At 37.4% G+C, this 27,010-nt stretch overlaps 1 protein-coding gene and 1 pseudogene across 1 annotated transcript in view; both read left to right on the top strand.

Annotated features, from left to right (window-relative positions):
* The window catches only part of LOC143392514 (guanine nucleotide-binding protein G(q) subunit alpha), a 287,083-nt gene that overhangs the window by 116,230 nt on the left and 143,843 nt on the right, over positions 1–27,010 (top strand). The gene's annotated exons all lie outside the window — the stretch shown is intronic.
* Positions 25,686–26,046, top strand: LOC143392516 (COP9 signalosome complex subunit 9 pseudogene; annotated as a pseudogene).

The raw sequence follows: 27,010 nt of genomic DNA, 5'->3' as shown, positions 1-27,010 counted from the left end.
CTTAGATCTCTTGACTTTTTTAAGCCATTTTACTGCTTGAATGCAAATAGCAAGGGAATGGACATTAAAGTACTTTTGAATCCAATTATCTTGTAATTGACCTTGATCCTGTATTCCATATTATCATGGAAATTTTAGTATTATCAATATCATCAGAAGTTGTAGGAATTTCGGCTTTAGCCAATTTTGGCCCATTGCAATGCCAGTATGAATGTACTTCTTCATATCAGAGCAGTAGGATTAGCATAAAGATGGCCAGTATCATCTACTTTGTAGATGGCCTTTGTAGAGGTTGTACACTTTGTGCCCAGCTGTGGCAGAAAATGGTGTCCTGAGGAAGGGTGCCTTTTTCTTTGTACAACACTATCTTTTTGCCATGCCTTATCTGCAAATGGGTTACCTTTTTCTAAAACGCACAGAAGGTAAGTATGCGCCAAGTGGCAACTTTGTCATCCTAACCGAATGTGAGGCTGGAGCCAGTGCTTTTATATTCTATAGCAGTGCTTCTGTGAACACATCACAGAGGAGTCTTATTAAAACACGTACTGTGTTTCAGTGTATCTGGGGTGGCCTGAGATTTGGCTTTTCTAACAAGTCCTCAGGCAGTACTGAAGCTTCCTGAAGTAGAGTCATCTTGGAAATAACTGACTCTACCAGTAGAGGGAATATGAAACTATCAGTGGTCTAACCTTTTGAGAGAAGGTCCTAGAACCTGTTTTTCAATAGCATTCAGCCAACAGATGTTAAGCAAGTCACTTGAAATTTTCTACCTTATGGGGTTTTTATCAGAAAAAGGAGGAGAATAATAATGGTTCTCACTTCATATAGTGGGTGTGAGCCTTAATAAGAAAATGCAGATCCATAATTTTAGGATAGGGACATTAGCATGGTAAGTATCCATCAAATAAATGATGTTGAATTCTTCTTAGAAAGTGCTAGGTCAGGAGAGTTGTTTGGGTAAAATGAAGAATAGTTGAGGAGAATTTGCTAATCATTTAAAGCTGTGACCCAAGCATGATACTTGAGGGTTCTCATTATAAGATAAAATAGTGGTTTCTTGGAAGTAATGGTCTGACCTTCATAGAGCCCAACTTCTAAAATCTAGATGGAGGCGGCCCCTAATGGGCTTGATGGATTACTGATAATGCCAAGATCAGGGAGCAGGACTTGTCCCTGACAGCTAAGGTATCTTGACTCCAGAGTGGTTGTAGGGAGGAGGCAGCTAGTCTAATAAGAAGATGGGGAGAGCTGGGGTTGTGGCTCAATGATAGAGTGCTTACCTAGCGCATGTGAGGCACTGGTTTTATCCTCAGCACCACATAAAAATAAATAAAGGTATTGTGTCCATCTAGAACTAAAAATATATATATATTAAAAAATATTTTTAAAAAAAAGACGACATGGGGAGAGAAGGAAAAGGGAAAATGTGAACCTCTGCAAAGAAATACTCTTGGGACAAACCCAATGTTAGGTTTTTACTTTAATACATTCAAGAAAGTGTGAGGTAGGCCGTAGTATTCTAATTTTATAGATGAAAAATATCTTAAATATATGCTCCAAATCATTCAGTTTGTAAGTTAATGGGGCCGGATTTTAAAATCAGAGCTAGGCTTCAAAATTCTCAAATGGCAGCTCCTGTGCTTGACTCATAAACATCTTTAGCCTCTAGTATCCACCCAAATGTAATTTCTTTGTGAGAGGAAATGGAGTTACCTGGGCTACTCCACCTGTCTTTCCCACTCCTTAGCCAGCTTTATCTTGAGAGAGTTAAATACTCCATGAGGCTTCTAGCCAAGACCATTGTGTTCACTGCTGTTTTGTCAGGATCTAGCAACCCCAGTTGGGTTTAGTAAATATTGTAGAATGAATGAATCAAAGTTTAATCAGAGATAGTAACTGATCGTGATCCTGCTATTATCATGGGTCTTTAATTCTTATAATCATCCATTAGATTTCTCCCTCATGACTATATATTCTTTCAGTTTACTCTTTATTTTCAATTAATCCACACATGTAACATCTAGGTTATATCTAAGTAAAGGCCAGGAGAAGTATAATATTGTGCTTTGCTTATGGGCACTTGCAATCCCTGTGAAAAAGTTAGATGCACAACAAAATTATTTCCTTCTTGAACTTGTAGTCAGGACAGATTTTTCTACACAAAAGTGTATGTTCCTTTTGTCCCTTTCATAATTTCCCTTTGTCCTCCTTCCAGCTAATCTGGGTTAGTGAATGTAGTGATACATCTGACAGTGTTGGGTGTCCGTGTTCAAACAATGTCCCATGTAGAGATCTTTGTTAGGAGCCAGGAGAAGGTCTGAGATATCACTGCATTCTTAGCCTGACACTGGGTCTTGATCTACATTACTATAATTGACAAAATGATTTTACTCTGACAAACTTAGTATCAAATCAACAGTCATTGTAAAGGTTATGTAGCAGAAAAACTTCTTGACTGTGAGATAAGATGTGTAGCTATTATATGTGAAATTAAGAAACCTAATTGAGTATTTTCATAAGGACTGTTTTTTTCCCCAAGTGGAAATACATAGACTTTTATAGACATAGAGATAAATGGGCTAATTACAAAAAGAAAATTCAGACAACATAGAAAACCAAAGTAAAAGTCACTTGTAGTCTCACTATGTGAGAAGCCACTGTGAGTTTTATAATACATATAATTTCTGAGTTATGGCTATACACAAATGAAAGTAGGTTCACCATTCCTTATATAAACTCCTTGATAATTTTTTAAAAAAATTTTAGAAAGATAATAAGAGAAATATACTGTGTAATTCCCATTGAGGTTTGGGTAGTACACTGTAGTGAATTGTATTAATAAATCAATAGCCAATGTTTATATTTGGTGCAATAGATAATATTTACAGTTAACCTTACATCAGGTCATGTTTTCTCATGAATGAATTTTTAAAATAAAATCTGTCAGTTCTTAGAATTTTAGAATTTCAGATTACAGATAAGAGAGAGTGAACCTGTATATGAATACTAATTATATTTCATCAAGTATAGGTTGAGCCTTTCTCATCTAAAATCCAAAATCCAAAAGGCTCCAGAATCTGAAACTTTTGTGCTAATACATGAGTCCACACAATGAGTTGTAGTCAAAAGGCAGATGCACTAAAATTACCTTTAGGTTATGCATATAAGGTATACATGAAGTATACAGGAATTTTATCTTTGGTCTTAGATCCTATCCCCAAGATATCCTGTAATCTACATGCAAATGTTCCAAAATCTGAAAAAATCCAAAACTGGAAACATTTTTAGTCCCAAGCTTTTTGGATAAGGGATATTCAGCCTGTAAATACCAAAATACCCCTTTTTAAACTTGCTTTTCATTTATTACCATCACAAATATCTTTCAGGATTAAGTTGCTAGAAATGGAATTGCTGGGCTACAATCTATGCACATTTTTAAGACATTTGATAAAGACTGTTAAATAGTCATCCAGAAAGATTATACCTAATAACAATGTAGGATCTGAACTTGCCCAATTTAACCACATTCTTGTCACCCTGAGTTTTATCAGTGTTTTAACTTTTTACCATCTTGTAAAAGTGATACTATAATTTACTTTTTTGAACATTAATGATAATAGTTCATTTCATAAGTGTTTGGCCATAGGATTTTGCCTAGATTGATTCCAGAAATTGTGATATTTTTCAGCCACTAAACTGGGACTATTTATCTGACCTTGTTTTTGGAGCTGTTAATTGCATGTCAAGTGTGATCATTTGCATGGGTTATTTCATTTAAAAAGTAATCATGATAAAGAGCATATATCTGTAGTTGTCAGGAAGCTCAGGCCAGACATGTGTTTAAACCCTAGCTTTCACATTGTTCTCATTCGAGATGTGGTCATCACAGTGTCCCCTTGGTTCCTTTAGCATAGATAAAGATGGCAGTGCATATCGCCAAGGAGTCTTCCAAGGATTACTTGGAGAGAAATTTCCTGAATACCAAAAAGATATTTACCTGTCTCCCAGCCAAAGGCTTCAGTCTGAATGATCATCAACCTATAGATGAAAATAAGCATGTCTGCCCAGTCTTTCTGTATAGCTGACTTGTGCAGTTTTCTGACAGGGTGAGATAATAAGGCCACAATTCTTGTTCTGAAACAGCAATTTTAAGTTTTATTCACTCAGTCTACAGGGTCTGAAAAAAATTTCCTAAACCTGAAGCAGAGATAAACTTTGGAATCATCTGGGAGTTTAATTACTACTTGGACGCATGAACCCAGTGACCAGAGAACCTAATCCAGCAGGTCTTGGATTAACTTTGGAAGAAGGTTGCCCAACTCTGATTTTAATTCAATTATTTAAACAGTAGTACTAGTCATAGAAGTGATTTTATAGTTGTAAATATAGGTATTCTTATTATATAATAGCAGTATAAATAATTGTAAAAATTCCTGTTAATAGTACTCTTAAGAATGTTTTAAATATTCAGTATCTGATGCTGTTAATCAGAGTTTCACATTCAGTGAATGAAGAACTTTTGGATTCATCATCCTTAACATCTGACTGTGTTTTATTTGAAATAGGACAATCCTTAACTTTTGAATAGAGAAATTATTTTAGGAAAGAAGAGAGCAGTTTTCTTTAGTTGGTCAGCAGAATACCACAGGCATACCAAACATTTCCTACTAAAATTATGACACTATTCTATAATTTATTATATTCTGCATATTAATTATGTGTATCTTTCTTTTTGAATCTTTGAAATGAGCCTGAGTAGAAAATAGTAGCTTTCATAGAAGTCCTTTGCAAACATTATTCTAACCAATTATTCAAGAAAACAGAACACCTGCAATATTTCCAAATAGCTGATGTGGTAAAGTATTTTGGAGTTTAAAAACTTAGAATATTAAGCAACACCAATTTAAATTTGGTTCATCCCTGAAGATTTGCTAATTATTTGACCTAAGCATTAATTACTATGAAACTTGTTCTTAAAATACAAACAAATGCAAACTTCATCCTCTCTATCACCCAGATACTTGCATATTTTGGAAATTGATTATTTGTGGTCTCTGCAGTCAGTTGCTTACTAAGCTAAAAGCCAGAATATGCCAGGCTTCCCCTCCAAGTCAAAGCAGGAGTATCATTAATCTCCCAATAACTTGCTCCAGCAGTTTCCCCCAAGCAGGCAAAAGGGCCCTGCTTTGTCTTTCATCATTACATTTGACCTGGCTTGCTGAAAAAAATTATCCAAACTTGATACATAAAGTCGACAAATGGGATTCTACATCAAGTACAACCAGAAGAATGAGAAATTATACTACATCTATAAATAATGTATCAAAGTGCATTCCACTGTCATGTATGACTAATTAGAACAAATTAAAAAATAAAAAGTAATTCTGTGTCCTTGTAAGCAAATTTAATTTACATTTTGCCTTCCATTTGAAAGTAATTTAACAGAATTTGTGAGGTGTTTTGTGTATCTTTTTATTTGAGCATTTCTTTAAAACAGTCTGGCCTCTAGGTGTGAAGCAGAGAGGTAGGTTTTAGGTGACCTCCTAGAAGCCATGCACAACCCTGGTGCTATACTTAGAAAATGGAGGATTCACTTTTAGATGATGTTCTCTTTCTCTCCTTTAAAAGAAAATGATATAAAGTACATAAGCTTATACTTTAATGATCGTTTGGAGAGGAAAAGCCAGTAGAAGTTAGTTTGCTTCCTACCCTGGTCAGTTCGCTTCTCAGAGAGTGTTGCCTGTTTACCTATAAGCTAGGTAAAGCCTAAGTAGAAGTCAGTTTTAGCCCCTGGGAGAAAAGAGAAGGAAATTATCATTTTTTGAGAGCTGCTTATCCCTACCAGGTACCAGTGTCTCAGGAGCTTCTTCTAAGGGTCCCATTTTACTCCTGACCCTTCCTGCTGTTGTCCTTTCCCTTCCATAAAAAGAAAACTGAGGCTTTGCATGGTGGGATAACATTCATGTGGCAGAGTGGTATGAAGTGCCTCTAGAATCTCTCGCTCAGGCTGCCTGGTAGAGTTTATCATCAGACTGCCTCAGTACTTTAGCTCTGCTCTTGCAGCCAAAGTCCTGTGGCCGTGTCTACTTACACGGAATTGAACTTGGGCTACTGAAATCTTAATCTTTTGTGTCCAGTCTGCTTTTCATCTATAAGTTCTTGATTCTGCCACCCAGACATGACCTCTCTTCTTATGACCTTTGGTTTGTATGACTCATTGTACCTTCCAGCCCTGTCTTAATTAGCTGAGATTCTGCCCACTCCTTCCTGGTCTTTCTCATCTGATGAGAACTGATACTTCCTCCTCTAGTATGCTTTTGGTACTGAGGCCTGGGCCAAATTGCAAAATATTATAGCAGAAGCTCTAGTATTGCATCTTGAAGTGGTAAATCAAGTAAGAGAAGGCTGTGAAATAGGTTTACTAAGTGAATATGTTTATGGGTAGGAAAGCAGGCAGCTGATGAGAGCACTGTACACCTTCTAGAGCCATGAAGGACAAACAGTGAAATTTTGTTGTCTTCATTCAGATGATCCTATTTTTTAAATTTTTTTTCCTTCATCAGAAAAACAATTGATACTTCTTTTCTAGTACTTTGTTTCAGATTTGTCAAACCCATTCTGAGATCTGCAGTCAGAACTCATCATCAATAGCATTTTGTGGATTATTGATTTTATTAAAACTACTTTGAGGGCTGGGGCTGTAGGTCAGTGGCAGAGCACTTGTCTAGCATGTGTGAGGCACTGGATTTGATCCTTAGCACCATATAAAAATTAAAATACAGGCATTCTGTCATCTACAACTACAGAAAAATAAAAATAAACCACTTTGATCTATGATTTATTTACTTATTAGGTACTAGGGATTGAACCTCAGCCGCTGAACCCCACCTACCACCACCCATCCTTTTTGAGAAAGAGTCTCTCTGTGTTGCTGAGGCTTGCATTTAACTTGCGATCCTCCTGCCTCAGCCTCCCAAGCTGCTGGGATTATAGGCATGCACCACCATGTCCAGCTTGATCTATCCTTTATTATTTTTAACATTCTCGCTTTCCTTTTTTTCTTTCTTACAATTTAAAAGAAAATAATTTAGGTAATGTGTCATGACAAACCAAGCATCTCATCTTGTTTTTTAAATTTTTATTGTTTATAAGCTACCAGCATATGGTATTTTTTAATCTTTATTTTGTTTATTTATTTTTATGTGGTGCTAAGGATCGAACCCAGTGCCTCACATGTGCAAGACAAGTGCTCTGCCCCTGAGCCACCACCCCAGCCCCCCAAGTATCTCATCTTTTATTCCTGTTAATGATTTGCTCTCAACAGTTGTTTGTACAGCATAGTTTTTGTTATGTAAGTTGGCAACAAAGGTAGAACAGACAATGTAATAGTATTGAAAAACATACTTATTGAAAGTCAGATATAGCACAATTATGAGAAAATGATACTTTCATCAGCCTCCCAAGCTGCTGAAGTATATTATTTGATGATACCAAATAGAAAGGAAACAATCTTAAAAGAAAAGATACACACACACACACACACACACACACACACACACATATAATTTATTTGTTTATTATATTTATTTATTTATTTGGTGGGGGTTACTGAGGATTGAATCCAGGAGTGCTTTACCAATGATTTATATCTCGAGTCTTTTTTACTTTTACTTTGAGTCAGGGCCTCATTAAGTTGCTAAGAGTCTTGCTAAGTTAACCAGGCTGTCCTCCAACTTGCAATCCTCCTGTTTCAGCTTCCTGAGTTGCTAGGATTACAGGCATGCATCACTATGCCTGTCTTTGTGATTTTGATTTTGTTGTTAGGTATAGGGAATTTAACTTAACATTTTCTTTGCTTCATTCAGTGAATTATAATAAATTTAATACTAAAAGATCGGTGTTATTAACCCCATTTATTGTTTTATAGAAATTCAGAAGAGTTAGGCAACTTGTTATAGTCTGCATGCTTGTGTCCTCCCAAAATTCAAGTTGAAATCTTCATCCCCAAGGTGATGTTAGGAGGAAGTAGGCCTTTGGGAGGTGATTAGGTCATGAAGATGGAACCCTCATAAGTGGGATTAGTGCCTTACCAAAAGAGGCCCAAGAGAGCACATTTCCCCCCCTTCTACTATACATCTATAAACCAGAAACTTTCTCCTGCCAGATAACTGAACCTGTTGGCTCATTGGTCTTGTACCTCCCAGGCTTCAGAACTGTGGGGAGTGAATGTTGTTTATACACTATCCAGTTTATGGTGTTTTGTTATAGCTGCTGAGCGACCTACAACAATAACTAGACTGAAATTGCTAAAGTATAGAATAGATAGGTTCACGCCAGAATTTCAAGGGTAGACATGTGAGGAGTGCAGAGATGTGAGTATAGCATGGTGATTGCTTCCAGGGCATGTGCCATTCAGGGAGGGACACAGACATTCACCAGATATTGAGGGAGCCAAAGGTGGCCCTCCCTGAAGAGGAGGAAGCAAAACTGTGGTTGGTATATCCCTGGTCCTGAGGGCTATGGAGGGTTTGGAGAGGTGAAAGGGAGTTGGGAAAGGGGATAAAGAAAGACGCAGAATAAGGAAGTATAGGAGAATTCCCTAGAAAGTGGAATAATTTGAGGGATGAGAGCTGACAGGGTAGGGCAGGTTTTGTGATGGGAGATAAGACTGTAAAAGTTATAGGAGAGGCAGATTGTGGAAAACTTCAAAGTCCACCTTCTCAGGTTGATTATAACTGCCAAGGGAGCCACCCAAACAAGGCCTTTGGCCAGGAGAAGGAAGCAATGGGAGTGTGTGTTTTCACAATATAAGCAGGTGGCACTGGAGTCTGATAGATGGCCTGTTCAGAAACCTTATTGAGAAATCTTATTAAGAAATAAGATGAAGAGGGTCCCAACTAGAAATAGTGAGCTGGAGTGGAAGGAGAGGATGGAGGCTGGGGTGAAATGGCACTTGAGGAGGAAGCCAGAGGCAGGATCCGAACAAGTCATGTTATTTCTAGCTTGTTTATTTGTTTTTTTAACTTAAGGAGAGACCTTAGTATGTTTGTAGGTCATTGAAATTTTGCTGGTAAAGAGAGTGACTACTGCTAGTATTAAAAAAAGATAAAATAAAACAAAGTTCTGTAGAAGCAGGACCCCCATAGCTTTGAAACTGTTGGAAGAGAACTGCTGAAGTTAGAAGTTTCAAGGTAAAGAGGAAGGCAGCTTTTAACAGCACCTTCATTAATTTGTCTGATCTGATAGGTAGGCTCTTCTTCCAACAAAGAGGGGAGTAAGCATAAGGGTCAGGATTGGGGGAAAAATGAAGGAGAGACTTTGTGAATGTAGTAATTGGGAATTAGCAAATGTCTGTGAAACTGACCTAGGTAAAAGAGCAGGATTGTCCACCCAGTACCTAACTATAGGTAGATAGAATCATCGCATTCTCCCAGGGAGCAAGATGCTGTATCATCATCCCATAGTTTCCATGATAATGGAGAACTGGTATAACATGAATAATTAAAATTTCCAGATAGGCCCTAAATCTTATTTTAGCAATAGTTTCTATTGCAGTAAAACATAGTAGTGTCCCTGGATGTGGTGCTGGAAGTATCTTTTTTGGCTGTGGTTTTGTACAAGTGGTTCTATCAGAATGTGAAATACCTGTGGCCCACCACAGCACAGCAGCCTTGGAATCCTCCGAGACTCCAGGATCACTGATTGACTTAGTAAAGAACTTTGCCTAAACAGAGAACTCTGATTCAGTCAAGAAGTCATTTGTTTTTCTCCCAGTACTAGGGAGTGAACCCAGGAACTTGTGCTTACTTGGCAAGCACTGTACCACTGGAGTACATCCCATCCCCAGACCCAAGAAATAGTTTGAGGAGCTTGCTAACCCTGTGAAAAAAAAGGGACCTGGCAGGGCTGGACATCCTAAAGTAGGCAGCATGGCAGCACATAACAAAATTTAAAATATGTATCTCCATCCAGCTAGCAGTTCTATTCTGTGGAAGTTGCTGTAACAACATGAGAACTTCGAGACGGTAGAGGCTATCTCTTTGTTCTTGCTGAATTGGTAGCACCTACCATGGTCTCATGCATATAATATGTGCTTAATACATATTTATTAGGTAAATGTGTGGCTGAAACTCTCATACAAGGGTGCAGAGAACCATCTCCACCAATGTTTCTGAGATCCAGCCAGTTGGTCTTTAGCTTCTGTGCTTCTACCATGTTTCCTTTGTACTGGCCTTTGCATGTGCCTCCCACCTCCCCATACTTTCAGATTCTTTTGAGATGTTTCCTTATGATCCTGTTCCTTTCTTACTAGTCATTTATCCCTTTTTGTGATTATATATGCTAATGTGATTTTTTGAATAATACCTATCCCTCTGATCAAGCAGAATGATAATATCTGCACCATTCAGGATCTAGTATAGTACTTGATAAAAAGCAAGGACTATATAACACAAATATGTACAGAGGTATACACAAATAGTGAATGAGGTTTGAAATAGCATTGTTTATAATAGTGAAAACTTGGAAATGACTCAAATATCTCTCCATAGGGAATGAGTAGTTAAATTATGAAATAGTTAAATTATGTTTTAGCCACTCTAGGATTCTGTGCAATTGAAGTAAACAATAAAGTAGAACTATATGTATTAATCTGGAAAGTCATGCATGAAAATTTATTATGGCTTTTAAAAAACAAGTTGGAAACTTTTGTGTATTATATAGTTACTCTAGCTTTTTTATGCTTTACAATTCATTTTCTGCCTTCCTCATACACCCCTCTGTCCATTCAAAGTTATTTAGTGGGTATCTATGTTCAAAGGATTGGGCAAAGCTTATATAAGTAAGAAATATATATAAGTAAGAAATGAGCTGCTCTTGAGATACTAAACTGCCAGCGGGGCTCACAGTTAAGGACATGGGCAGTTGATAATATAGTATGGTAAGTGCTGCCAGAGGCAAAATGACAGGCAATAGCCTGGTGAGGCATAAGCAGAGAGGCCTCTTTTCACTTTTTTTTGTTGTTGTTAAAAATATTATTTATTGAAGACCTACTGTGTGCAAAGCTCTGGGCTGATTTAAGCACGGTTACTGTCCCACAGGAATCTATAAGTTACCAAAAAGGAATACTAGTGAGTTTGGCATGAATTGTGCCTTTTGTTAGTTTTAAGCAACAGTAATGTACAGCCTGTGAGGCACTGACTTCAGATTGAGAGAGGGAGAATGGCCTGGACTATCCAGAACAGCTGGCCTCCAGGTATTCAAGAGTGGCCTCTATAAGAGGCTACTCTTACATATACTAAGGGGATGTGATAATTCTAAATAATTTTTCTCATCCTACCTTCTTGGCCCTTCTTATATTTGCTTTCTTTATTCTAAATGAGGGCTCTCGGATTTTATTTTTAAAGATAAAGTCTTTTAAATTGTTTATGAGTATTATTTTAATGATGGTGATTTCTGAAATAGAACTAATGGGTTTGAATGAATAATGGGAGTCACCTGGAGTGGGCAAAGGAGGCCTCAACATCTCTCAGCCTCACATTATGGACCTGGTCGTCCTGGACGGTGTGGTAGTAGCTGCCCAGATCCTGATTGTCCTTACTTCACTCACAAATCCCTTTAATGGTGTTCCAGTTCACAGAGAAAACAAACAAACAAACCCAGGAGAGTAAAAAGAGATGATTTTAATGAGACTCTCAGGAACATACCCCACGAAGCTTTGCTGGGCACAAACAGCATCTAAGAGCAAGCCAACTGTGGGCAAACCTAGAAGACCTGTTTCTCATGAAAGTATAATGGCCATTGCAGAGTCATTTGGGTGCTGGTGGCTTCACTGACAAAATTGAACTTGCTGTTTGGAGATGGACAACTCTCAAACTTTTTAATCTACAGACCTGACGGTCTTGCTGGCTGTCTCCTCCTGCTCTCAGCAAAGATTTAATAGCTGTGCCCTGCTGCAGTGAGGTTTCATGTTACTGAGACTTCATTATTATTACAAAACATGCAATGGAGCTTCATCATAAATAATTAAAAAAACCCTGACAAAGAAAATGAGCTGGGCACATTCTGTGATCCAGCAAACTGATTTTCTCCTGCATCACTGTCGTCTGTTAGCCTACTAATTCCCTAAACTCCATAATTAACAATGGGCAGCTCTGTTCTGGAGAGAATTACCCAGGTTTGGCACTGGTGCCTCCTTTGTAATGGGGCACAGTGGGGTTGGCTGGGTTCCTACCAGTCTTTCAAATAAGACTTCAGTGTGCTTCCCGTTGTAATTAAGTATCATTGTAATAACAGGCATGTTTAGTCCTTAATAATGTAGATAACTTCTGGAAGACAAAACACAGCTGCCCCCATGATGTGTCATATGTTGTTGTTTTCCTTTTTGAAGACAAAAAGTAAGGGAATTGGAAAACTTACTCTGAGGCTGGAACGTATCAGTCAGATCCACTATGTTTTGATGTGCATTAAGTTACTGGGGGTATGGAGTGAATAAAAATGGTTTGTGTAGTTGAACTAGTGTCTTGGAAGTTCAGGAGGGGCTGTTTCAGATTAAAAGTTTAGAGATGAAATGCAGTGTATATGCCTTGTTTGGATCCTGATTTGAACAACAGCAACAACAAACAAGTAAAAAAATGTATATAATTTTTTAGATAATCAGTGAATTTGAATGTGTTCCAGGCATAATACTAAGAAGTTATTCTTGGTTCACTTGTCCTGACAATAACATTGTTGTATAAGAAAATGTCTGAAAATTTTAGAGATTCATATTAAAGCAGTTTAAGATAAAGGATAGGACAAATGGGATTTTAGAGAAAAAATGAAATTATCTAAAAGGGTAGAATGAGGGAAGCAAATAGTATGGTATGATAAAATCTTAATGATTGTGTATTTATTTTGCCATTTTCCAAACTTCTGTGTATATTTGAAGTTTTTCATAGTGAGTACTTAAAAATGACCAAGTTCTGCATTCTTTTTTTAAAAATTTTTTTTTAGTTGTAGATGGGCACGATGCCTTTATTTTGTTTATTTTTATGTGGTGCTAAGGATCGAACCCAGTGCCTCACACATGCTAGGCAAGTGCTCTACCACTGAGCCACAACTTCAGCCCCAAGTTCTGCATTCTTTAGAAGGAAATAGCTTTTAATTTAATTTGTAATTTTCAAGGATTCTAGTTCAACCTCTTTGGTTATGTATGCTTTTTAAGATGGGGGACAGTGTATTAACTATATAAATTCTAGTACCTTCCCTCCAAAAACGATTTATATATAAAAGCTGTAAGCAGGTTTCTATCCTGCATGCCTCTTCCCAGTCTATAACTAAATGCACAAAGTTAGGATTTTTTCTGGCCTTGAACTTGCCATCCTCCCTCCTCAGTTTTCCCAGTCTCTGCTCTTTGACCAGTCCTCTTTTTTCCTTGTCATCTTTCTTGGGGAGGATGGGAGGAGGGCTTCAAGAGCTTTTCTCCACCAGCAGGCTGTGCTGAACTGTTATAAGTCCTTTTTTTTGCACCTTCTTTTGGAGGACCTCAGACCCTGCAGACCAAAGGAAGGTTCTTTGGGGAGCATCTTCACTTCCCTTTTCACCACTGAAACCTCCTTTAATTTCCATGTAACCAGTTGGCTCCCAGAATATCAGGGACGGCAGGATCTGGCAGTGGTTAATAACATAGGCAAATTTCGCATCTCCAGGATTTGAATATTAGTGCCACTGCTTACTAGCCATGTTCTTGGGCCAATCAGTTACATTCTCTGTGTTCCACTTTTGTGTTGAAGGGTAAAGATGGTGATAAATAACTCACAGACAAGATGAAGATCAAATGAAATGGTGCACAGGAAACCATTACCAGAATCCTCTGCACAGAGTAATAAATATTTGTTACCTTTCTTCTTCTTCCTCCTCTTCCTTTCTTCCCCCTTTCCTTCCTTCTTCCTGCCCCACTTGTCCTCTTTCTCCTCCTCCTTTGTTGTCTGTTACTTTAGTTTTTTTAAAACCTACTTTATTGGGGCTGGGTTTATAGTATACCTCAGTGGTAGTGTGCACTTTTATTCATGAGGCCCAGGGTTCAGTCCCTAGCACCAAAACAAAACAAAAATTCCTACTGTACTGAGGTAAAATTGACATTCTTCTTAAGTTCATTATGTGAATAAAAACATTTCTGGAAAATAATACTTATATTATCAATAAAAACAATAATTGTTATTTACTCCCACTGTCATATCACAAACTCTTGGGTCCATTCAAAATTGTTCTATAAAATCAATGTTCCTAGGACTTCTTCCTATTTGTTTTTAAATGAATTCTTTTAAACTTTAATTATATTTTATGAATGTAGCAGCAGCCTTCTCTGAATGAAAAAGCACAGAGAATTAGCAGGCATGAATGGCATCACCTTCTAGAAAGAACAAGGGTTTAGAAACTGGCTGTGCCTGGATTGGAATTTGCTACTTGTTTGCCACATCATTTCTTTAGGCCACATCTTCCTCAGATCTAAAATGAGGAACATGGTGCCTCCTTTGTAGGGCTATTGTGAGAATCAGGAAAGTTGGGCAGCACTCATGCAGCACCTGATATGCATCTCATGATCAAGAGTTTAGTCCAGTGTGCTGAGGTGAGTCAGGGAGGAGAAGGTGGCAGACAAGACCCAGGCCACTGTGGGGAGAACAGACTTCATGATGGATGCCAAGATAGGTGGAGCAGTCTAATAGGAGAGATTCCCTCAAATTCTTCTTAAGGCACACAATAGACAAGACCCCACACATTTACTTAAAGGTGGGGGTTTAAGAATTTACATGACCTACTTGTTTACCTCTTAACTCCTAATCTAGCTTGTATGTATGACCCAGCTAGAACAGACTGAGATTTCCAAGTTTAGTAGGTTATTCATACAGTGAGAATTTTACCCTCATATAATTAGGAATCAAACCCTTTGGCATTTTAATGTTGTTCTCCTGTATGAGGTATTCATATATCCTATACATTTTTTTTCTTAATTTTACTAAGTTAAGAAAAACTTTGAGGTCTTATTTCTTTATAAACATGATGAGATGGCTCATTTTTTTTCTCTTTAGTAATCTGTATTAACTGCAGTCCAAAAAGGATCATTCCGTCTCATAGATTCTTATCTATGTCCCATAAATGAAGCATTGTCTTAGTAAGAATGGCTACCATGTTTGATTTCCACATCAATAATGCCAGAGAATACAAATGAGATCTTGTGATATTCAATAATGTTTCTCAGCTTTGGTTTTTAACAAAACACTGCTCATGACTGTTTTAAAAAAAAGTCACCCTTTGCAATGCCAAGGAACTTACATCTCTGAAATTCATTCTTGTGAGGTAGAACATTCTATTACTCTGAACACTGTACATTACCCTGGGCATTTACTTGGAAGAAACCATTGTGGACATGATACAAACCAGCATTGAACCTAAGAGAAGTCTAAGCCCATATCCTTTTTATTTTGTATTTGAAGATCAGTTTGTTGCATATGGGAAGAGGCATGAAGCTACTTGAATGCACTTCCATGGCATATGGTGTGGTGTAAGGTACAGGTAATTGTTGAAAAGCTGAAGAAGAGCAGGAAGAGAGAGGTGGTATTGACCAACCTTATGGTTGAGGTTTGGACCAAGGCCTTGAACATCACAGTTAACATTCTAGAGAGCTTTCTGGACTTGAAATCTTGCTGAATGCAAGATTCCCCAGATGCCAAGGAAGGACACTTGAAACTAGAATCTAGTACATCTTTAAATAATAACATAACTTGGAGTTCAAGACCTATAAGGAAGCAAAAAAAGCGGGGAGGGCTTTCTGGATATAAAACCTTGGCTTCTGAAAAAAGGCAGAATTTGGTGAAAATAGTAATTAAAGGCTTATTTCTCATGTTTCATGCCTAGGGCAATGACCTGTCTTCAAAGCTCTCCTTCAAAGGGCTTTGTCCTCAAGGATCAGTTGCTCAGAGTCTAAAATGTGAAAGGGAGGGGGAAGAAAAAGCTGAGCAATGAAAGGAAGGGAATTTTGAAATGTGCTCTAACCAAATCATATTAGAAGAGTGAACAGTGCTGTACATATTAGTGAGTTCTGCAGGACTGGCCTGGAGACTTCAGTTACAGGAACCAGTGTGCTTCTCACAGCTCTGACCTCACATATCTAGGAGGACAAGCACCAGAAGAACAGTGCTCCTTTTTTCCGGTTCAGTGAGCGGGCCTCATGGCAGGAGTGTTGGAGTGTTGGTAAAGGAAAGCTTACAGTTGATATTCATACTCACATAAAGGCAAAGCAATGCAATGTCTTAAGAGTTGTAAAATGAACTTAAATCTCTGAATTTTCTTTCAAATATGTATGTTGAGGTAAAGTGAATAAGTTTTACATTTTTAAAATTCAAACTTTAAAATCATCCTTTCCCTGTCTTCTACCCTTGCCCTCTACAAACTGTTTGGTAAAGAATCAACAAATACATATAGAAACTAAACTGACAGAGAAAAGATAAGAACTGCTCTATAAAATATAGCAAGGTATGTAGAGAGATAAACCTGTGATGAGGCTAGCCAATGAGAATAAGGAAGATAAGAGTAATTAAGTTGAGAATATGTATGAGGATAAATAAATGGTAAAATGGTTACAGTAAAGAAATCAAAAGTAAAACTAAAGCTGCTCATTTTTTGCCAAGATGCTGACTTAAGTGCATTTTAATCTTTGGACATTATGCTATTATAAGTTTATTTTATTTATTTATTTTTTTGTGGTGTTGAGGATCTAACCCAGTGCCTCACCTGTGCTGGGCAAGTGCTCTACCACTGAGCTACATCCCCAGCTCTGTATCATGACTTTTGAATGAGATATACCAAGATTTTCCAGCTGACCAGTTTCTGGGCAAATGAGTGTAGCATGATGATGGGTCTTCTGAAAACTGAATGAGCATCCTGATCACGTCTTCTCAATGTATTTTTGGCGAAATTTTTATTACTAGAAAAATACTGTTTTATAACATATCTAATTCCTATTTTTTGTTTGTTCCCTCAATTTTCAAGAAAAATAAGATAAATTAGGAAATTACTGCTACAAAAGCTTTCCTAGGCACACCTTCATAAGGTTGGAAGGCTTGAGTAAATTGGCAAAATCTTAGTCACAGTCTCATGTTTCTTAGGGATCCAATAGGGATACAGAGGGTTGTACAAGGAGTAGGATAATTTGCTTCACCAAATTACCAGCACAAAATGTATGCAAATAGGCATAGAATTAAGATAGATTAGAATTAAGATGAATGCTTTCAAAATTTCAATCTTTTAAATAAAATTGTAATATAAAACTAGAATAAAGTGAAAAACTTGTATTTGGAGGATTAATTTTTATGTATTATGAAAACAAGTAGATGAAAGGTACATCTAATTTGTAGTTTTGTTTTTAGTTCAGTATGTATAATTTGGTATGTTTTAGAATTTCTGCATATAAATTTAATAAAAATTAACTTTGACAGAAAGATGCCATAACTGGAAAATTATTATATTGATTAGGGCAAAATCTTTAAACAGGATAAAATGTCAATTCACTAAAAATTCTAAGCTATGATAACTTAAGAGTCTTGGGGAAAAAATAATAAAAGAATAGGTTTAGAAGTACCATCACTTTGGGTTAGATATAAAATTTTTTCTGATGGAGAAAAGCAAACTAATTTAATATGGACTCATTAGAGACTATGCTAATAAATGGAAGAGGAAAAGAAGGAAGCATTTCTGTCTAATATCAAGGGCATAACATCAACAGCAAATTGGAAACAAATCTACAGTGTTGCACAGGATCTGGCAGGATCAGCACTGTGTCAGTAAACCCCAGGTAATGATCCCTCTTTGAGAATATTCTGAACACACCTGGAATACCACATTTACAGAACAAGGCAAGATGCTAGCCACAGATCAAAGCTGAAAAACATCATTCTAAAAGACTAGACAGGATTAAGGAATTTTTTGAAATGTTTAATTCAGTCGCATGTCAACTTAGTATTGTGGAAGGAACCAGACATTGTTTGATGTGCACTTAAAAAATTATGTATGGTGCTTCCAAGGAAACTGGGCATAAAGAATGTAGAATGACAAAGGGATTCCAGGCTTACAGGAAGAATGCAAAATTTTTATGTTTTTTTATTTCTGTACTTAATGCTGAGAATGAAATCTCCTCAATGTACTCCCCTGTTTTCTACTCCAAGGGAGCAAATGGCTTTAGTATTTGCTGCATTAGACACCTAAGGGATTTGCTGGCTAATTGTTAGTGAATAATCTAGACATTTCCACTTTGCTGCTCTGATTTACTGGAATGATTGTTGTCCTCATCTTTCTCGTAAACCCAGCCAAAGACTTCATTCCAAAAGCTCCCATTCTTCTCAGCGCCCCACATAACAGAATCAACAGACTTAGTATCGATTCTTTGGATTCAGAGTACTCTTTTTTTCCTCTTCTTTTTTTTTTTTAAAGGCAAGCAAAACCCCAACCACAGGATAACCCCTAATAAGTATTTTTATGTTTAAATTATAGAGATTCACTTTATACTGAGGCATTAGGGGGTTGTTACGTGGAATAAACATTTAAAATGTTTTCACTCTTGACTACCTTATTCCTTGCTGCCTTCACCCCTGTCCCTCCCAATCCCCCACCAAATGAAACTGTCAAACTGAGCTATTCTTGCTCTACTCTCTCTGGAGTTTTCTCTGGTAATACTAACTTTGAAGATCGAGTTTCAAAGTTACCTAAGAATTAGTATTCTAAGTATACAGTAGCAGGAGGAATATTGTCTGCATTCTAGAAATGGGGATTCCTAACCTTTTAAATCTTATCACCTCTTTATACTACGAATGGGATCCATATGGATCCCAATATAGGCTTTTGTTAATATGGGTTATATCTATTAGTATTTGCCATATTAGAAATTAAAATTACCACTCCATCAAAACAAACATATGTAGGCACATATATTCCATGAGTCTTTGGAATAACGGTACCAGCACATAGTGTGTGGCTTTGTAGGCACAGCTTATGTAAGGTTGGATGGCTTGAGTAAATTGGCAAAGTCTGTTCTAGTCCCAATCTCATGTTTCGTAGGGATTTGACAGGGATAAGGAGGGTTGTGTGGGTCATGAGAAAAACAATCAGTAAAAGCATAGCACATCATAGTGTTCATGTAACATTAATGAGACCACCTGAACCCTCTAAGGTCTTAGAAATCCTTGTTGACAAATGGGTCACACTGTCAGAGCTACCAATAGAGGACAGTTGCTCAGAAATAGGATTATTACATGAGCCAATACTTGGTGCATTTAAGTAAATGCTTAGGAAGAGTGTGTGGATGAAGTGGTAAAATTTGATAAAAGTATAACAAAGGTTGTAACTTAGTGGAGGAGCACTTGTTTTGCATGTGTGAGGCACTGGGTTCAATCCTCAGCACCAGGTAAAAATAAACAAATAAAATGAAGGTATTATGTACATCTAAAACTAAAAAAAAAAAAAAAAACTTAAAAAGTATCACAGTAAAAATAATCATGCTACAGAATAATATCAAAAGAGTACATCATAGGAATTGTAGAATAATATTAAGTACATATGTATATTTTATAGATTTATAAGTGCTATATAACATGTCATGTATTATATAAATGTTATAAGTAATATCATTTATATAATATAAATGCTATTTAACATAACATGTATTGCTATTATAGTAATAATTATGCATATAGTATATTATAACTTGTAATCATTGTTTATACTCTATTTTAGTATTATGTATTACTAAGAATAGATAATACAGAGAATAACAATGTGAACCTTTTACTTTAATTTGGGAGGATTATAAGATTAATATTCTCTGAATCTCTGGCTGTGGCAGTTTGAAGCAGACTAACAGTGCATTCCAGCAAAAACCACTCAATTTTAGCTAGTGTTCCTTACCAATGTCCTTGGGCACAAAACCACATACAGAACTGCAAAACTTTTCTTGTTCATGTTGAGACAAATAGAAATTTAGAGAGCAAAGCAAATAAATAAGCAGTCTAATTGCAAGCCTAATAGTCTAGGGCACATCACTGAGAAATGTTATTTTTTTATTTTTTAATTTTTTTTTTCAATTGTAGACTGAGCAAACAGGCAAAGTTGCTTCAATGTCTTTACCTAGAAATTTAGATTATGTATCTTCAGATTTTAGTAATACTGAGCAGATCTGCCAGTGTTTATAAATCATGATTCATTTATTTGTTTGTATTGTCAGTCAAAGCAAGCTCAAAACTGTTTCCCAAACATGAAGAACCTCATTCAGCTTCTCCAAGCACCATTTTTTTTGGGGGGGGGGGGTGGCTGATGTGGTAAGCTTTATCCATGGCTTGGGTCAGGTAGATAAAAGGTCCACAGTTCAGTGTCTTCTCTGCAGCATTTTCTTTGTGGTGATTATTCAAGTACAGATAAAATTCAGTTCACAATCATGTTTATTTTACATCATTTATTCTTTTATTTGTCTTGTAAACATTCTATTCCCAGGTGATAAAAATTTGAATGTCCTACCAACCCATGGTGATTATTCAGGTACAGATAAAATTCAGTTCACAATTATGTTTATTTTACATCATTTATTCTTTTATTTGTCTTATAAACATCCTATTCCCAGGTGATAGAAATTTGAACATCCCACCAACCCAAATCTCTCTTGCTAACCAGATCCCTTTGTTTTAAGTTAGTAGAATCCATTTTTAAAAAAGAATTCAAAGTATGGGGCATTCTTCTAAACTTTACCAACTCATAATACTCCCACTTTCTGAGGAAAATGGCTAAAATATTAGAGATTAACCAGTAACACCCTTTTGTTTTTTTCTTGAAGAGCATAGTTACCACTAAAATATATATTTTTTTAAAAAGTTGTATAAAAATGCTTTCTGATGGGTTTCTCCAGATTTATTTAATTTTACAAATAAAAAATGACACTAAATTTCTTTTTAAATGCTGGAGATAGTATTTTAGAGCATTTGAGTAGGTTACTAAATTGTATTAAAAGTTTAAACCTTGTCAGACCTGGTGAAACATACCTGTAATCCCAGCAGCTTGGGAGGCTGAGGCAGGAGAATTGTGAGTTCAAAATCAGCCTCAGCAAATTATTGAGACCCTAAGTAACTCAGCAAGACCCTGTCTCTAAATAAAATACAAAAAAGGGCTGGGATGTTGTTCAGTGGTTAAGTGCCACTAGGTTTAATCCTGGTATCAAAAAAAAAAGTTTAAACCTTAAAGGTAAGATTTTTATGTTCTTTACATATCAGTATTTATTGAAATTGAATCTACTTTCAACAGAAGAAACATTGTCAAGGTGAGGAAATAACACTTTTTTTTTTTTGTTCTCTTCCTTTTCCTTTTTTCTTTTTAGTTCTCTTTTCCATATTTCATTTAGAAAACATTTTTAGGCAAGTGTAATCTGTCCAGAATCAAGTGTGACTTTAGTGAACTTGAAAAGGGGCTTTTCTTTTCCCTCCTCTATTGAGATGGTAACATTTGGATTTAGGAAATGGTCTTTTTAAAATCCAGAAGGCCAAGTATAGCCTTTCTGGGCTATAAATGTTGAATGTATTGCTTCTGGAATAGTAAAAAATAAAAATTAAAAAAAAGAGTTTATGCTTTCATGTGCCTTCTTTCCCTTTGTGAGCTAAACTTAACTCCTAGAAGAGTTGTGCCGGACAGGAGAGGCCTGGTTGGTTTTTGTTTGCTTACTTGGTTCTCTTCACACTCCTGCAACAAGTAGAAAATGGTTTATTAAAACCTGCTAGATGCACACTTTAATCTCTGGCAGAATTCTCTTTTTTCCTGGGGTTTTGTCTTCATCCTCATTTTTATCTTTCTGTGTAACTGGCTAGTCTTGGCACCTGGCCCTGTGACCAGGCTGATGCCTGAGCAGTGCAGAGTTTGCGCTTCTCAAAGTGCTGGTGCATAGGGGCCCTGAGAGATTCAGAAAAAAGCCAAGAACCTGGCCATATCTCTTTGTTCCCTTGAGCTCTCAAATCGGACCAAAATACCTCTAAAATTCACCCCAACTCTCTTATTATCATAATGCTAATAAATAATCCCTGATTTTGGACAGCTTGAAACAGACCAGGAATCTGTATGATTTTTATGTAGTCTTTAGAAACCCAACAAGTAGTTACTATTATTTTCTTCATTTTACATGTAAACCTTTGAGAAATTGGACATTCGCACAAAGATCACAAATCTAATGAATGATAGAATGGAGTTTCATTCCCTAACTATCTCTTATCAGTGTTTTTCTCCCTATGCCTGCTGCTTCCAAAGAAAAGAAAATGGAAAAGTTAAATGACTGCTGTTTTTATTGAGGGCTTGCTGTGTGCCGGGTGATGGACTAGGCACTTAATATACAAAGTCCTGTGATGAAATATTACTCTTTCAGTTTCACAGATAAGGAAATTGAGGCTTATAGGTTAATAAACTTGTGCAAGAGCCAACCACTAGTAAATGGTAGGGAATGGTTTGAATCAAAATCTGCCTCTTAAAAAGCTTTCACTCTCTTATTCTCCTGAGGGATCCCAGCTTTTGAAAGCCTGGTTGGGGAAAAAGGAGAAGAAATGGGAGAGATATAATTTTCCTAATAGTTTTTGTGATTTTGATTTGCAGCTGCCTACAAAACATCTGTGCTTCTGGGTTAGAGGTTTCATGCAAGAAGACAGGAGTAGACAATAATGAAGTTTTGCCCTGATGTTAGGGACTGGAAGTTATTCACTAGCTACATTTTGAAGCAGATAAGGAAGAGGTCCTTGAGTTGCTTCTTGCCAGGATCACTTTGATGGCATATGGGTAAATTAGATGGACCCAGAGTTTTTAAACTGCACTGGAGTAGTGGTTTTCAAGTTACAGTCCTAGGACCAAGCAATGTCAGCATCGCTCAGGAACTAGTAGAAAAGCAGTTCTCCGGGCACCCACCCAGGCTCATGGATTAGAACACTGGGGAGTGTGGCTCAGGAGTCAGGCCCTTCAGCTGATGTTAATGCAGGCTCCAATTTAAGAGCCACTGCACTAAGCAGCTCCTCCTAGCAGTGCAGCTAGCTTCAAAAGGCAAGAATACAGGCAATTAAAGGGCCAAATCTTAGAAATTGGAGTTTTTAAAATGTTGCTTTTGTCTTTCATTGTTGGACACAGCCTATCATTTTTGTAAATGAATGCCCTGATTGTAAAACACTGTCACTCCCCAGAGACAGGCTTTGCCTTAGTGTGATATTAGAGTGCAGATCCTCCAGAGGGGTGACAAGTATAAGAAATCTTAACAGAAGGGTTTATTGAATTCCTCCCTTTTAAAAAACTTTCTCTTTTTCCTGGAAGCAGCTGATGTGATTTTTCCTCTCTGAACAGTATAGAGAACAGAAATGAAATGCAAACTTTTGGCCTTAAGGAAAACAGAACCAAAGATAGAGCATAAACTGTAGTCAGTGTTATAAGGCAGTGAACATTTTTGACTTTCATTTTGAGGAATCTTCATAGTCATCATTCATTTAAGAACTAAACTGTGATACCAAGCCCCAAACAACAGAATAGCATGCCCTCCTCAAAATGTCCGTTTTGGAACCAGGATCTCTGGTAGAGATTACTGATTTTGGACCCCTTTCTTAACTAACAGTGTCCTCAAGGACAGAAGCCCTTCATAGTAAAATACATTTACAGTTCAGGGGATGCTGACAGAAATTAAGAATGTACTGGGATTGAAATGTTCATAGCTTAAGTCATCAGCTGCAGCCTATCCTCCTTAAGAAAGGATGTGCTTCCTTTTTTTTTTTTTTTTTTTAAATTTTTGGCTCTGAGGATAGAACCCAGGGTCTTGCTTCTGCCAGGTAAGCACTCTGCACTGGGGTTACATCCTCAAAGTACGAACTTCCTTAAGACAGCCTCCAGTTGATGGCTGGAGCTTTTAGCCTTGGTTTGGGTGGGTGGAGTGAAGAACCTGTTTTGCAGACCTCTCTGATCTTTGGGGCCTGGAAGAACTCAAGTTCCTAACTCCTTTCAGATTATAATGGAAAGTTTTGCTTTTGTGGCAGTTTGCATCATTTATTGTATTATTTCATGCTGTAAAATGTTTTTCCCCTTGAAATAAACCCACTTTTGGTTTCCTAATCATTTGCCTTTTCTCTTCCTCTGAAATGCAGCAGAATAGATATGTTGGACAAAATGGCCAGCAGACTGATGAGAGGCAGCTGGTACAGAGCAGTCCCAGAGGCAGCTGGCTTGAAGGCAGATTGGATGAGATAAGGCCTCACACCCCCACGGGGACTTGCCAGAAGCAAGTGTTAGAGGAATCATCTACACAACTTAACAGAGGGATTTTTTTTTCTTCCTTTTTTCCCCCTCCTAGTTCCAACCCTGAGGGTGTTTCCGAAGCTACAGAAATACAGAAATGCTGTAGCTCTGAGAATATTCTTGGACCTGGTTCCCATTGGCAGTTGCTGCATGGTTTACTTCTCACCCAGAGCAACCATTCATTCAGAGATTTTTATCTGTAGAGTGGAGTCCACATCTGCTTTGAAAGTGTATTGTTAGATCAAAGACTTCTCTTCAGTTAAACCCATTTTCCTGAAATACCATAATTTGAGAAGAATTTGAGAACCTATGGCAGTGTTCAATAAGCTTGGTAGTTTCTGCATTGCAAATTATTAAGAACTCAAATCCTACTCTGACTATAACATCTTGATTTATTACTTTGAATAACAACATCTTGATAATATCTTAATAATTTATTTTACTGTTAACTTCTGTAAATATGTTGATGTAACTGCTTCTGAGGGGAATGTGGAGAGAACAGGAACTAGACAGTTTGTGGTTGATTAGGGGAGGAAGCAGAGACAAAAGACTACTTCCTTGGTCCCCAAGTGGTTCAGAGACTCACTGCAGAAGCAGGGATATTAACACCCAAGTTGTGAGCAGAATTAGCCTTCCTTCCTTCCTTCCTTCCTCCCTCCCTCCCACTCTCTCTCCCTTCTTCAACAACCACTACCCCTCAGCTTACCTAGAAAAGCACTGTGCTCTATTCTTTGTTTCTTCTCTCTGAACCAGAGAATGAGAATTCAAGTGAATGAGGCATCTGGATCTTTCTGATGCTGCTGAAACCATCCCAAGACCCCTATGTATAGCATGATGTCACTTCCCTAACCAGTGGCAGATGCACATTGTGAAGTCAGGGTAAAGATTGGGTTGTGTACAGTGAGAGAGGGGTAGATGGGATAGTAATTGTATTTCAGTTGACAGATGGACTTCAGATCGGAAAAACATGTCCCTGCTTATATTTCTGGCTTCTGTTTTCCCAGTCACTTAAACATCTTAATTTATTTTACTAATCAGTCCTGCTGTCTTATAAAATGGTTTCTTGGGTTCATAAGGTATGAATTGAAATGTTTGGCTTTTGATTCAAGAATTCGAAAGTTTTTTCCCCCAGAAGGGTACTAATTCTGTTAAACATGCCTTTGATACATGTGTATGTGAAGAACAGTAGGCCTACTGGTATGGAAATTGTTAATGAATTCAATACTCAGTTTCACTCTAAATCAGTATCTGGTTCTGTGTATCTCATCTCCATGAAGGCACTTTGAGAATTGGTTTTTTTTCTATTACAAAAATAAATTAGAACATACAGATAAATAAGAAAAATTTCTAGAATGCGACGGCCTGAGATGAAGCCGGCGGTGGATGAGACGTTCCCCGAGGGCACCGGTCCCTACGTGTACCTGGACGAGGCAGGAGGCAGCACTGGACTCCTGATGGACTTGGCAGCCAATGAAAAAGCAATCCATGCAGACATCTTTAATGATTTTGAAGATCTCTTTGATGACGATGATGTCCAGTGAGTCCGGTCCAGCTGCACACATGGCCATGCACAGCACACCAATCTGCACAGAGAGCAGTGTCAGATGGTTTAGAGACCTCGTGGAGATTACTAGAAGTCAGGACCTGGCCAACCGAGGGTGGGGGACTGTCTTAACCCCCTGGACATTTCATCATCTCCTGTGGAATGGCCTTTGTCCTCACACTTATTAAAAACATACCATCACATGCCAAAAGAAAAAGAAAAATTTCTATCATCTTTCACTTACTGATAGGCTTATCATGAATTCATATAAAATACTTGTTTTTCAGTCTTTCTGCCTGCACCTTTTCTCTCTTCACCAAAAACTGACTCAGTGGATCATTTTCACAAACCTCAGAGTGAGTACTTAGTTGTGTCATTTGGCGATTTTCCTTAATTCCATGTTGGTAGCTATAGACTTGCCCATGGTGTGGCTATAAACAGTTTGTATGATCCACCCAGGTTGTTGGACATATAGATTGTTTCTGCTTGTTTACCAGTAGTACTGTGGTGAAATTCTTGAAAACCTGTGCATTTGCTTGATTGAAGCTGTTACCAAATTTAAATAAATTCTTCGAAGTGTCATTTGCTGGGTCAAAAGCTTTGGTCTAACTGCCCTTGAGGATGGTTTATTTTTTTTAGGTTTCTGGGTTCAGTTCAGACCATTTAAATATAAGATTTGGAACAATTCTCCTTTCTTATTTTGTGTATCATATTTTCTACATCTAGAGAAAGAGAAAAGAACCTCAAATCAATTCACATCTTAGCAGGATCTGCTTTTCATAATACTCTGTGTAAAGACATGGCAATAAACCCACCATACTCTTTAAAAGAATTCTCTGCAGTTTTCAGAGCGTGACTCTTCAGTGCACCTTTGATTGATGTCCAGAAGACTCAAGTGAGAGACAATAATTGGGCAGCATCCAGGCTGTGATAGAAAGGATCAGCCAGCCGTTTCCATCTGTTAAAATCGGCTATGGCAATGCTTTTCATGTTGAGTACAGAGCTTTTGAGCCCCTGCTACATTCTAGACATGGGTGTGAGTGCTTGGGATATGTCAGAATTCGAACAGTAGTTCCTACCTTGTGCTGCTTCCTGTTTTATGTGCATTTTTGTAGAGATGTGCATAGTGAGGGAAGGTGCAGACAATAA

The sequence above is a fragment of the Callospermophilus lateralis genome, chromosome 2 (assembly GCF_048772815.1).
Source record: "Callospermophilus lateralis isolate mCalLat2 chromosome 2, mCalLat2.hap1, whole genome shotgun sequence".
Taxonomy (NCBI): domain Eukaryota; kingdom Metazoa; phylum Chordata; class Mammalia; order Rodentia; family Sciuridae; genus Callospermophilus; species Callospermophilus lateralis.
Note: the sequence above shows the minus strand (reverse complement) of the source record. Positions and strands in the feature narration are given on the sequence as shown.